The following is a 12,466-nucleotide window of genomic DNA, read 5'->3' as shown; positions in this document are numbered from 1 at the left end:
AATTCTCCCTTCATGTGTGATTCAGGCCAACACCTCAGAGCACCACAGTAACATTCCCTCTGAGGTTTGGAGGTTAAATGAAAATGAAGAGTCAGTTGCTCAGTTGTGTCCATCTCTTGCAGACCCCGTGGCCTGTAGCCCGCCAGGTTCCTCTGTCCATGGGATTCTCCAGGCAAGAAGGCTGGAGTGGGTTGCCGTTCTCTCTTCTCTAGGGGATCTTCCTCACCAGGGATCAAACCCGGGTCTCCCGCATTGCAGGCAGATTCTTCACCAATTGAGTCACCGGGGAAGTCCATGAAATGAAACTATTTCCTGCTGTGTCGGTGAGCAAGAAATGTCACAGCCACGAGCGATTCCTGGCCTCCAAATGTGAATGAGGGCTCCCAAAATGGTACACGATGCCTTTGACCGAACGGATGCTGTCCCCACCCCACTTCCTCCTGCCCCAAGGTGATTGCTGATGAGCTGGGGGAGGGTGGGATGCAAGAAGCAGTCAGGCATCTGCTGTCTCTGCCACTCCTTAAGGTGAACTAGGGGCTTCCCAGGTGGCGCTAGTGGTCAAGAACCTGCCTGCCAATGCAGGAGACATAAGAGACTCTGGTTCCATCCCTGGGTTGGGAAGGTCCCCTGGAGCAGGAAATGGCAACTCACTCTCAGTGGGAATTTGCCGTAACACAGGGAGCTCAAACCAGTGCTCTCTGACAACCTAGAAGGGTCTGACCGGACGGCCAGAGGTGGGAGGGAGGTTCAAGAGTGACTTAGCAAGGGGAACAAGGAGCAGCATTTGGCCCCAGATAACCAAGGTGCTTTTGAACTGTGGTGTTGGAGAAGACTCTTGAGAGTCCCTTGGACTGCAAGGAGATCCAACCAGTCTGTCCTAAAGGAAATCAGTCCTGAATTATTCATTGGAAGGATTGATGCTGAAGCTGAAACTTCAATCCTCTGGCCATCTGATACAAAGAGCTGACTCCTTGGAAAAGACCCTGATGCTGGGAAAGATTGGAGGCGGGAGGAGAAGGGGATGACAGAGAATGAGATGGCTGGATGGCATCACCGACTCCATGGAGATGAGTCTGAGTAAACTTTGGGAGTTGGTGATGGACAGGGAGGCCTGGCGTGCTGTGGTCCATGGGGTCGTGAAGAGTCAGACACGACTGAGTGACTGAACTGAACTGAGGTGCATGTGAAAGGAATGAATTCAATGAGCCCAGAAGCTTGCATCCTCCTGTTCATGGAATGCTAGATTCCTTAACCTGATACCTGATCTTCTATGTTGGGACTACCTGCTCTCTTTGTAGTAAACTTGTATACAGTCTGACTTCCCTTCCCATGAGTCCCCTCTGGTGGCTAAGCCAGTCAAGAGTCTACCTGTGATGCAGGAGACAATCCCTGGGTCGGGAAGATGCCCTGGAGGAGGAAATGGCAACGCACTCCAGTATTCTTGCCTGGAGAATCCCATGGACAGAGGAGTCTGGTGGATTACAGTTCTTGGGGTCACAAAGAGTCGGACACCACTGAGCCTAACACTTCCCCCTCCTGCCTCCTTGGAGCAGTTTTCTCAGAGCTACTGAGATGCTGTCTCCTGGGCTCAGAGTCCTAAACATTCCCACCAAATAAAATAACTCTCTACTTTCAGGTTGTGACTAAGTTTTGTCAACAGTTTGAACCAGAGAAAGCGAAGTGACACTTATCTTGAAGGACACATGCGAGAGATGACGCTCTACAATGCGGAAAATTAAGTTTGGTCGAGAGGTGGCAGCTAGCTTTGCTCATGGTAAAGCCACGATTTTGAAAACCAGCTTGGGATTAGGGAGGAAAGAAAGAATCTTGAGAACTGCACTTGACAAGACTCCAGAATGCACATTCCATTTCCACAGCGCAGAGAACGGGGGTCATGCTGGAAATATTATTCAGAGAAAATGTCATATATTTACACACATATGGGGAAATGTATGGGTGTGTCTGGTGTCTCAGATAGTGAAGAATCTGCCTGCGATGTGGGAGACCCTGGTTTGATCCCTGGGTCCGGAAGATCCCCTGGAGAAGGGAATGGCAACCCACTCCAGTGTTCTGGCCTGGAGAATCCCCTGGACAGAGGAGCCTAGCAAGCTGCAGTCCATAGAGTCACAAAAAAATGGAATATGACTGAAGTAATTGAGCACCCATGGCATCCGCAATATATACAACTTATGTCTCTATAGATTATATGTTATATATACATTGTATATGTACAACTGAATCACAGGTGTACAGCAGAAATACAACATTGTAAATCAAATATACTTCAATTTAAAAAATAGAATATGAAGAACGTAAACTTTCAAACTGTGGTGTTGGAGAAGACTCTTGAGAGTCCCTTGGACTGCAAGGAGATCCAACCAGTCCATCCTAATGGAAATCAGCCTGGAATGTTCATTGGAAGGACTGAGGCTGAAGCTGAAACTCCAATACTTTGGCCACCTGATGCGAAGAACTGACTCATTGGAAAAGACCCTGATGCTGGGAAAGATTGAGGGCAGGAGGAGAAGGGGGCGACAGAGGATGAGATGGTTGGATGGCATCACCGACTCAGTGGACATGAGTTTGAGCAAGCTCTGGGAGTTGGTGATGGACAGGGAGGCCTGGCATGCTGCAGTCCATGGGGTCGCAAAGAGCTGGACAGGACTTAGCGGCTGAACAATACAAGAAAACCACATCTGGACCCATAATTAGGATGATTTGTGTTGTTCCTACGATTTGGTCTGTATTTATAAAGTGGATGGAGGCAAAGACAAAAAACACCTAAAATCAAGACAGGGTAGAAAACCATCAAGTCCATACTGGATGCGTTTAATGATCTCGAAGCCCTCATTTTTTATTTTTTATGGTTTCCCCTGTATAATTAGACCAACCCACTTGAGGCCCAAAATGATGGGCTATGAAAAATCACGCCACTAATTGCTGTTTATTTATCTTTTTAATTTATAAGCATCGTCCTCATCAAAAGATGCCTCGCGATGGAGGATGGAGAGCAGACACTCAGAGAAAAAAATAAACTGGGCTCCTAACATCTTTCTAAGGAAAATACATGGCTGGTTTTTAAGGTAATACCCAACTCTGCACTTGGGAAAGAGAGCCAAGAGTTGAACCTTTTGCTTCTTCTCTGGGATTTGGACTTGAGCTGAGAAGATTCTGGGACACCTTTGAGGGAATCAAGTCTTTTGTTCGTTTAGAACGGGGCTTTGCTGGCTTCCCTGAAGCTGCCAGATAAGAGGTGTGTGAGTCGCTCAGTTGTGTCCAACTCTTTGCAACCCCATGGACTGTAGCCCACCAGGCTCCTCTGTCCATGGGATTCTCCAGGCAAGAATACTGGAGCGGGTTGCCATTTCCTTCTCCAGGGGATCTTCCCTACCCAGGGATCAAAGCTGTGTCTCCTACACTGTAGACAGATTCTCTACCACTGAGCGACGGAGGAAGCCAGATAAGAGATAGGAATGGGATTTTGGAACTCTCTGTGAAAGGGGAAGTCCTGGCTTTTGTTTCTGGTTGGTTGGTTGTTTTCGGCCGCACTGCAAACAGAGCACGTGGGACCTTAGTTCTCAGACCAGAGACTGAACCCATGTCCTCTGCATTGCAATGCTAAGTCACTAAGTCCTGTCTGACCCTTTGCAAGCCCGTGGACTGTAGCCCACCAGGCTCCTCTGTCCCTGGGATTCTCCAGGCAAGAACACTGGAGTGGGTTGTCCGTGCCCTCCTCCAGGGGATCTTCCCGACCCAGGGATCAAACCCGCATCTCTTGCATTTTGCAGGCAGGTTCTTCACCCACACGGCTGAGCGACTGAACCTGAACTCTCAGTTGAACACAGAGATGAGGCAAGTGAGGCAGATAAGCCTGAGGGTAAATACAGAGAGAAAACGACCTTGGTGGGATAGGGATCTCGAGTGGTTGTGGAAGCCTTGAGGGACACAGAATGGAAAACAACTTACAAATGAATCTGATGTGCCGTGACCTCGGCTGACCTGGACTTCACGGAATTTCAGACAGAGTGCCTTAGCTTTTATATATACCTATATGAGTTTATTATTTTTTTAGTCAAAGGATAATCACTTTACAGAATTATGCTGTTTTCTGTCAAACATCAACATGCATCAGCCGTGGGTATACATATGTCCCCTCCCTGTAGGTTTTAAGAGTGAGGAGTACATGTGTAGGTTCATCCAGAGATGGGGTAGAGAGCTTCATATTTGCAAAAGAAACTATATTCTATGGACTGGGATAAGCCATAACCAGAAAGAACACATATATACATTCTGGGCTATATATATATGTGTGTGTGTGTATGTATGTATGTATTGGTCTTTCCTTGGTGGCTCAGATGGTGAAGAATCCACCTGCAATGCAGGAGACCTGAGTTTGATCCCTGGATCGGGAAGATCCCCTGGAGGAGGGCATGGCAACCCACTCCAGTATCCTTGCCTGGAGAACCCCATGGACAGAGGAGAGTGGCGGGCTACAGTCCAGGGGGTCACGGCTGAGCGACTAAGTGTTTCAGTTTCTTTCTTGGAGGCGTGGGGAGATAGGAACGTGAGGATAGGAGGTGTCAGGTCACCTCTGGAGCTCGAAGCCCACTGCAGACTCAAACGTGTGTGTGTCTCAGGGACTGTGGAGAGAGGTGAGGTCATTCGTTGGAAGGACTCCGCCCTGAGATGCAGCACATTGGCCAGCACGTACCCGGGAAGCCACGGTCTTCATTTCATACCCTTTGCCTCGTCATAGCATCTTCGTCACCTGTCAGAGCACTTGGACCGCCCACACCCAGCCCCGCCCCTGACATTCCTTGCTTCTGGTTTGTAGTCAAAAGCTATGGGATGTTTTCCTAAATCTGATGTGTCAGCAGTGTGTGCTTTGAGCTTGGAGGGGTTCAGGAGTGGCTTTTGATAAAAAAAAATGTTTTGTTACCATTAAAAAAAAAAAAAAAGGAAGACCAGCATTTTGCCATTTGCAACAACGGAGATGGACCTGGAGGGGATGAGGCTGAGTGAAACAGATCAGAGAAAGATAAATACTGGAGCGCATCGCCTATATGTGGAATCTAAAAAGATACCGCCAACTAGTGACTAGAACAAGAGAAGAAGCTGAGTCCCAGGGGATGTTCCTGACACAGGGACCAAACCTCGGTCTCCTGCACGGTAGGCAGGTTCTTTACCACTGAGCCGTCAGGGAAGCCCAATGACTCACAGCTAAAAAGAACAAACTAGTGAAGGCCAGTGGGGAGAGGGGAGCGGGGAGAGGCCCCTGTGGGAGGGGAGGAAGACATACAAACTGTTGTCTCTGTAACAAATAAGCTCCAAGGATGTATGGTGCAGCGCATGGAGTATAGCCGATATTTTATAGTAACTATAAACGGAGTATCAGTTTTAAAACCTGTGAATCACCATGTTGTGCAGATGAAAGTAATGCAACATTGTACATCAGCTACACCTCAGTTTTGCTGTTGAGACACCGTGGACTGCAGCACGCCAGGCCTCCCTGTCCATCAGCAACTCCCAGAGCTTACTCAAACTCATGTCCATTGAGTCGGTGATGCCATCCAACCATCTCATCCTCTGTCGTCCCCTTCTCCTCCCGCCCTCAATCTTTCCCAGCATCAGGGTCTTTGCGGATGAGTCAGTTCGTCGCATCAGGTGGCCAAAATAGTGGAGTTTCAGCTTCAGCATCAGTCCTTCCGATGAACACTCAGGACTGATCTCCTTTAGGATGGACTGGCTGGATCTCCTTGCAATCCAAGGGACTCTCAAGAGTCTTCTCCAACACCACAGTTCAAAAGCATCAGTTCTTCAGTGCTCAGCTTTCTTTATGGTCCAGCTCTCACATTCGTATGTGACTAGTGGAAAAACCATAGCTTTGACTGTGCGGACCTTTGTTGGCAAAGTGATGTCTCTGCTTAATACACTGTCTAGGTTTGTCATAGCTTTCCCTCCAAGGAGCCAGTGTTTTTTGTATTTTTTGTAGTTTCTGTATGTGCCTGTGTTAAACAGGCTTTGACAGATAGGCAGATTGATAGATAGGTGAATATACAGATGATAGATGGAAGGTGCTTTCGTGTACTAAGTCACTTCAGTGGCGTCTGACTCTCTACGACCTCATGGACTGTAGTCCACCAGGCTCCTCTGTCCGTGGGATTCTCCAGGCAAGAATCCTGGAGTGGGTTGCCATGCCCTCCTCCAGGGGATCTTCCCGACCCAGGGATCGAACCCGCATCTCCTGCATTGGCAGGTGGGTTCTTTACCACTAGCACCACCTGGGGAAGTAGATAGAGAGAAATTATGTATCAGACATTTATTATATAATAATAAGACAAATTAGATAGATAGAGAGATGGAGTGGTGGTGAGGGGGGCGAGCCCAAAGTTGTCTTTTTAAATTTGGCTACACTGTTCTCTTTGTTAAACATTTTTTTTTTTTAATTTGGTTTCACCAGGGATCGAACCCAGGCCCCCTGCATTGGAAGCATGAGTCTTAGCCACTGGACCACTGGGGAAGTCCCTTGCAATTGTCATTTTGGGAAAGAAAAACAAAAAAAACCCTGTAAAATTCATTTGTCTCCATTTAAATAATCTTAAGTAATAATTCTACCTACTTAGCTAGTAGCTGGGTATTTGCCCTCCGACAATAAAACTCACTTAAGTATTTTATCCTGATGGTGTTTTAGGGAGGCGGGCAGGCTCCTGAAGCTCTGAGAGACTCTCCAGTTTGAAAGGGGCTCCATGTAGGGAAGCTGAAATATTTCCATAGAGGATAGTGTAGCTAGAAATCCAACTGGAAATCACAGTGCCTGAGACTAACAAACCACTTAATCAATCCATTTTTTTTTCTCTTTATAGTGGGAGACCTGGGTTTGATCCCTGGGTCAGGAAGATCCCCTGGAGAAGGAAATGGCAACCCACTCCAGTATTCTTGCCTGGAGAATCCCATGGACGGAGGAGCCTGGTAGGCTACAGTCCACAGGGGTCACAAGAGAGTTGGACATGACTGAGCGACTTCACTTTCTTTATAGTTGAAGTATAGTTGATTTACAGCGTTTCAGGTGCATACCAAGGTGATTCGGTTATACATATATATTATTTTTGAGATTGTTTTCCACTATAGATTATTATGGGCTTCCCTGGTGGATCTGAGGGTAAAGAATCCGCCTGTCAAAACAAGAGACACAGGTTCGACCCCTAGGTTGGGAAGATCGCCCTGGAGAAGGAAATGGCAACCCACTCCAGGATTCTTGCCTGGAGAATCCCATGGATGCAGGAGCCTGGCGGGCTACAGAGCCTGGGGTCTGAAAGAGTCGGACATGACTCGGTGACGAAGGCTTTCACTTTCCTTTAAAGCGAACAGCTTAAAATGAGGTTGAAGCCAGGCGGTGATGACTCTTAAAAAATACTTAGACACTGGTGCTGACTTTTGAGGCTTTTAAAAATGTTTCAAGGACTTCCCTGGAAGTTCAGTGGTCAGAACTTCACCTCCCAATGCAAGGGGTGTGGGGTGGATGCCCGGGTGGGGGAGCTAAGATTCCCCCATGCCTCGAGGCCAAAACACAAAAATGTGAAATGTTGGAGCTGACCACCCCTAAGGCATCTGTAGACACGCCCATATTCTTTAGGTCTGTGCTGTTTGGTTTAAATGGAGCCATGGCGACTTAGAGGGCAAAAGGATGATCTGTCCAAGGAATTCTAATCTTATCTGTCTGATGAGTCTCTGCCTTTCCTGGGGGTTGAGAGGGTTTATGTCAGCTGACCTTACTGCTCCTAACTTTAGGGCCTATCTCACAGTGACTCAGAAGAGAAAATCTAGGGTCAGGAGTCTGACTCATGGGTTGTTGATTGACCTGGAGGTCCTTTTAACAATGGACCCCCCCCTAAAAAAAAAAAAACGGAGAAAGCCTAGTTGTATGAACAGAGAGATGTTGCCGAGTTCATTTAAAATGAATGCATTTAATCTTTTATTAAATGAGTAATATTCATTTAATTTAAATGTTCATTAAAGATCCGTTGGAGAAGGGTTAGGCTACCCACTCCAGTTTTCTTAGGCTTTCTTGGTGTCTCAGCTGGTAAAGAATCTGCCTGCAATGTGGGAGGCCTGGGTTCGATCCCTGGGTTGGGAAGATCCCCAGGAGAAGGGAAAGGCTACCCACTCCAGTTTTCTGGCCTGGAGAGTCCCATGGACTGTATAGTCTTTCTGACTCTTTGGACTGTAGCCCGCCAGGCTCCTCTGTCCTCCAGGCAAGAATACTGCAGTGGGTTGTCATGCCCTTCTCCAGGGGATCCTCCCAACCCAGGGAATGAACCGGGGTCTCCTGAATTACAGGCGGATTCTTTATCTGTCTGAGCCAGCAGGGTGAAGGCCACTTGTTATCTCTTTGATACATGGGAATGTATATAGTTTTTAAAAGGAAGGAGAATCAGATATGTTACCTTGGTTGTTTTAATAAAGGATTTTTAAAACCGTGAAACAATGTATCAGTACATCTGTACTATTTAAGTGGAATTCTGTGAAGACACAGGTGAGCTGGATGTTTTCCTAAGCGTTGTTGTTACTGTCGTTCAGTCAATAAGTCGTGTCCGACTCTTTGCAACCCCATGGACCGCAGCACGCCAGGCTTCCCTGTCCATCACCAACTCCCAGAGCTTGCTCAAACTCATGTCCATCCAGCCATCTCATCCTCTGTCGTCCCCTTCTCCTCCTGCCTTCCAATCTTTCCCAGCATCAGGGTCTTTTCCAGTGAGTCAGTTCTTCACATCAGGTGGCCAAAGTAGAATTAGCAACTAAAATGAAACCTCCTTTATTGATTTAAGTTGGAATTGAGATATGCTGTCATTTCAATGCTGAGTTTAGCTTTCATCCTCTCAACTTTCCTGAGATACCTGAGACTGCTGTGTTTATTCCATCGCATCAAAATAGCCTCTGATTCTCCTAAGAGGTCTGATCTTCTATTTTTACCTAGAGAGATACAGTCATGAGCTCTACCCCTGAGACACTTACCTGTATTACAAAAACACACTGGCAAACCAAAATGCATTTCCTAAAATATAGTTTGGATATTGGAGTGGAATAAAATGCTTCAAACAAATGAAGCCAAAAAGAATTTTATTTATTTATTTTTTTTTTTTTTTAAATTTTTATTAGTTGGAGGCTAATTACTTTACATCATTACAGTAGTTTTTGTTATACATTGATATGAATTAGCCCTGGATTTACATGTATTCCCCATCCCAGTCCCCCCTCCCACCTCCCTCTCCACCCGATCCCTCTGGGTCTTCCCAGTGCACCAGGCCCGAGCACTTGTCTCATGTACCCAACCTGAGCTGGTTATCCATTTCACCCTAGATAATATACATGTTTCAATGCTGTTCTCTTGAAACATCCCACCCTCACCTTCTCCCAGAGTCCACAAGTCTGTTCCATACATCTGAGTCAAAAAGAATTTTAAAAGGTCCAAAGTGTAAAGGACAGGGAAGCCTGCAGTCCATGGGGTCATAAAGAGTCGGACACGACAGAGTGACTGAACTGAACTGAACTGGAAGGATGAATACACCCTTAACTGAAATGTGAAGTCTGCCTGTATGGTCCGTTTGAAAGGTGTTTTCGGATTCTGTGTTTGCTCTCTGGCAAGCGATAGAGAAAATTTCACAAATGTTTTATTTCTGGACAAGAAGATCTGAAACACAGCGCTTGCTTAAGAGATGAGACGTGAGCACAGAGAAACTGCATGTGACTCATCCCAACCCCACCCCCGACCCCCAACTAAAATACACTGATGTTTATCAATAACCTCAGATATGCAGATGACACCACCCTTATGGCAGAAAGTGAAGAGGAGCTAGAAAGCCTCTTGATGAAAGTGAAAGAGGAGAGTGAAAAAGTTGGCTTAAAGCTCAACATTCAGAAAACTAAGATCATGGCATCCAGTCCCATCACTTCATGGCAAATAGATGGGGAAACAGTGGAAACAGTGGCTGACTTTATTTTTCTGGGCTCCAAAATCACTGCAGATGGTGATTGCAGCCATGAAATTAAAAGACACTTACTCCTTGGAAGGAAAGTTATGACCAACCTAGACAGCATATTAAAAAGCAGAGACATTACTTTGCCAACAAAGGTCCGTCTAGTCAAGGCTATGGTTTTTCCAGTGGTCATGTATGGATGTGAGAGTTGGACTGTAAAGAAAGCTGAGCGCCGAAGAATTGATGCTTTTGAACTGTGGTGTTGGAGAAGACTCTTGAGAGCCCCTTGGACTGCAAGGAGATCCAACCAGTCCATCCTAAAGGAGATTAGTCCTGGGTGTTCATTGGAAGGACTGATGCTGAAGCTGAAACTCCAATCTTTTGAGCCACCTGATGGGAAGAGCTGACTCATGGGAAAAGACCCTGATGCTGGGAAAGATTGAGGGCAGGAGGAGAAGGGGACGACAGAGGAAGAGACGGTTGGATGGCATCACCGACTCAATGGACATGGGTTTGAGTGGACTCTGGGAGTTGGTGATGGACAGGGAGGCCTGGCTTGCTGCGGTTCATGGGGTCGCAAAGAGTTGGACACGACTGAGCGACTGAACTGAATTGATCTACTGTGTGTGAAATCACTCTTTGCTAACCTCAGCATGTCTGACGCCTGAGGCTGGACAAGTCTCTGATGTGGGGCGTCCTGGGCACTGTGTGGGGTGTTGAGGAGTGTCCCTGGTCTGCACTCACCAGGTGTCAGGAGCACCCCCTCCCCCAGTTTTGGCAGCTAAAATTGCCTCTGATATTGTCATATGTTCCCTCGGGGCAAAGTTGTCCCTGGTTGAGAATGGCAACCATAGCAGATAAATAGATGGGTGGATGGATAGATACATAGATGGATGGATATATAGCTAGATAGGTGGATAGATAGACTCAGTGGATAGATAATTTGACAGTCTGTTTTGCTAGTTCAGGATTTTTCAGCCTCACTCGCATGGATGGATGGACAGATAGATAGATGGATAGATGGATGGATGGATGGAGATGGATGGGTGGATGAATGGATGGATGGCTAGATGTGTACATATAGATAGACGGATAGAAAGATAGACTCAGTAGACAGATAATTAGACAATCTCTTGTGCTAGTTCGGGATTTCTCAGCCTCACTCTGATGGACAGATGGATGGATACATAGATGGATGAATGGGTGGATGGATGGGTGGTGGATGGATAGATATATGGATGAATGGAGGGATGCATGCATGCATGTATGGAAGGATAGATGGTTAGATGGATGGATGGATAGGATAAATGCTGTGCTTAGTCGTTCAGTCATGTCTGATTGTTTGCAACCCCATGGACAGTAGCCCGCCAGGCTCCTCTGTCCACGGGGATTCTCCAGACAAGAATACTGGAGTGGGTTGCCATGCCCTCCTCCAGGGGATCTTCCCGACCCAGGGATCGAAGCCAGGTCTCCCACATTGCAGGTGGATTCTTTACCAGCTGAGCCACCAGAATAACTAGATAGATAATTCGACAGTCTCACATGCTGTGTCAGGGTTTTTCAGCCTCACTCTGAAGGATGGATGGGTAAATGGATGGATGGATAGAGTTGGGCATGAGTTAGTGACAGAACAACATCCTTTACCAAGAAAGGCAACTCTGAGCTGCATTTCAATTCTTTTTAAATAGCTGGGTTTTTTTTTTTTTTTTTTTTTAAGAAACAGCCATGCTTGAAAAGGAGTTTTTAAGGACATGGGGGAGAATTGATTTAACATCTATGTTTTTCAAGGAACATCGGCTCTGTGTTGTATCACCCAGCCCCACCAAGCAATTACATGGTTTTGATACAGACTCGTTGCTATAATTATGCTAACCGTCTAATCCAATGCATAATAAAAGTGCCATTACAAGCCTAATTACTATACAGTTAAGTAGAATCTGAAGTTTTCCAGCTAATGGGACCACATTCTTTGCAAGGACAGGAATGTGTGTGTGTGTGTGTGTGTGTGTGTGTGTGTGTGTGTGTGTTTGCATTAGTAATTATAGTGTTATTACAGTGGTTTGGAAAAAAAGGTGGGTTTTGTTTTACTTTGCGTGCGTGCTAAGTTGCTTCAGCTGTGTCCAACTCTCTGCGACCCCACGGACTGTAGCCCACCAGGCTCCTCTGTCCATGGGATTCTCCAGGCAAGAATCCTGGAGTGGGTTGCCACGCCCTCCTCCAGGGGATCTTCCCCACCCAGGGATCGAACCTGTGTCTCTCATGTCTCCTGCATTGGCAGGCGGGTTCTTTACCACTCGTGCCACCTGGAAAGCCCTTTATTTTGCTTTAGGGACCTTTTATTAAAAGGTGCTAGTAGTAAGCAACTTGACTGCCAGTGCAGGAGACACAAGAGACGTGGGTTCGATCCCTGGGTCGGGAAGATCCCCTGGAGGAGGGCATGGCAACCCACTCCAGTATTCTTGCCTGGAGAATCCCATGGACAGAGGAGCCTG

At 46.7% G+C, this 12,466-nt stretch overlaps 1 long non-coding RNA gene across 1 annotated transcript in view; it reads left to right on the top strand.

The window, feature by feature from the left end:
• LOC139033878 (uncharacterized) overlaps positions 1-12,466 on the top strand; it is a 31,299-nt gene that overhangs the window by 6,570 nt on the left and 12,263 nt on the right. The window contains exon 2 of the long non-coding RNA XR_011486365.1: positions 2,969-3,083. This is a non-coding gene — a long non-coding RNA (uncharacterized lncRNA). The remainder of the gene's footprint in view (positions 1-2,968; positions 3,084-12,466) is intronic.

The sequence above is a fragment of the Odocoileus virginianus genome, unplaced genomic scaffold, assembly GCF_023699985.2.
Source record: "Odocoileus virginianus isolate 20LAN1187 ecotype Illinois unplaced genomic scaffold, Ovbor_1.2 Unplaced_Contig_6, whole genome shotgun sequence".
NCBI classification, from domain to species: Eukaryota; Metazoa; Chordata; class Mammalia; order Artiodactyla; family Cervidae; genus Odocoileus; species Odocoileus virginianus.
This window is presented reverse-complemented; position numbering and strand designations above follow the sequence as displayed.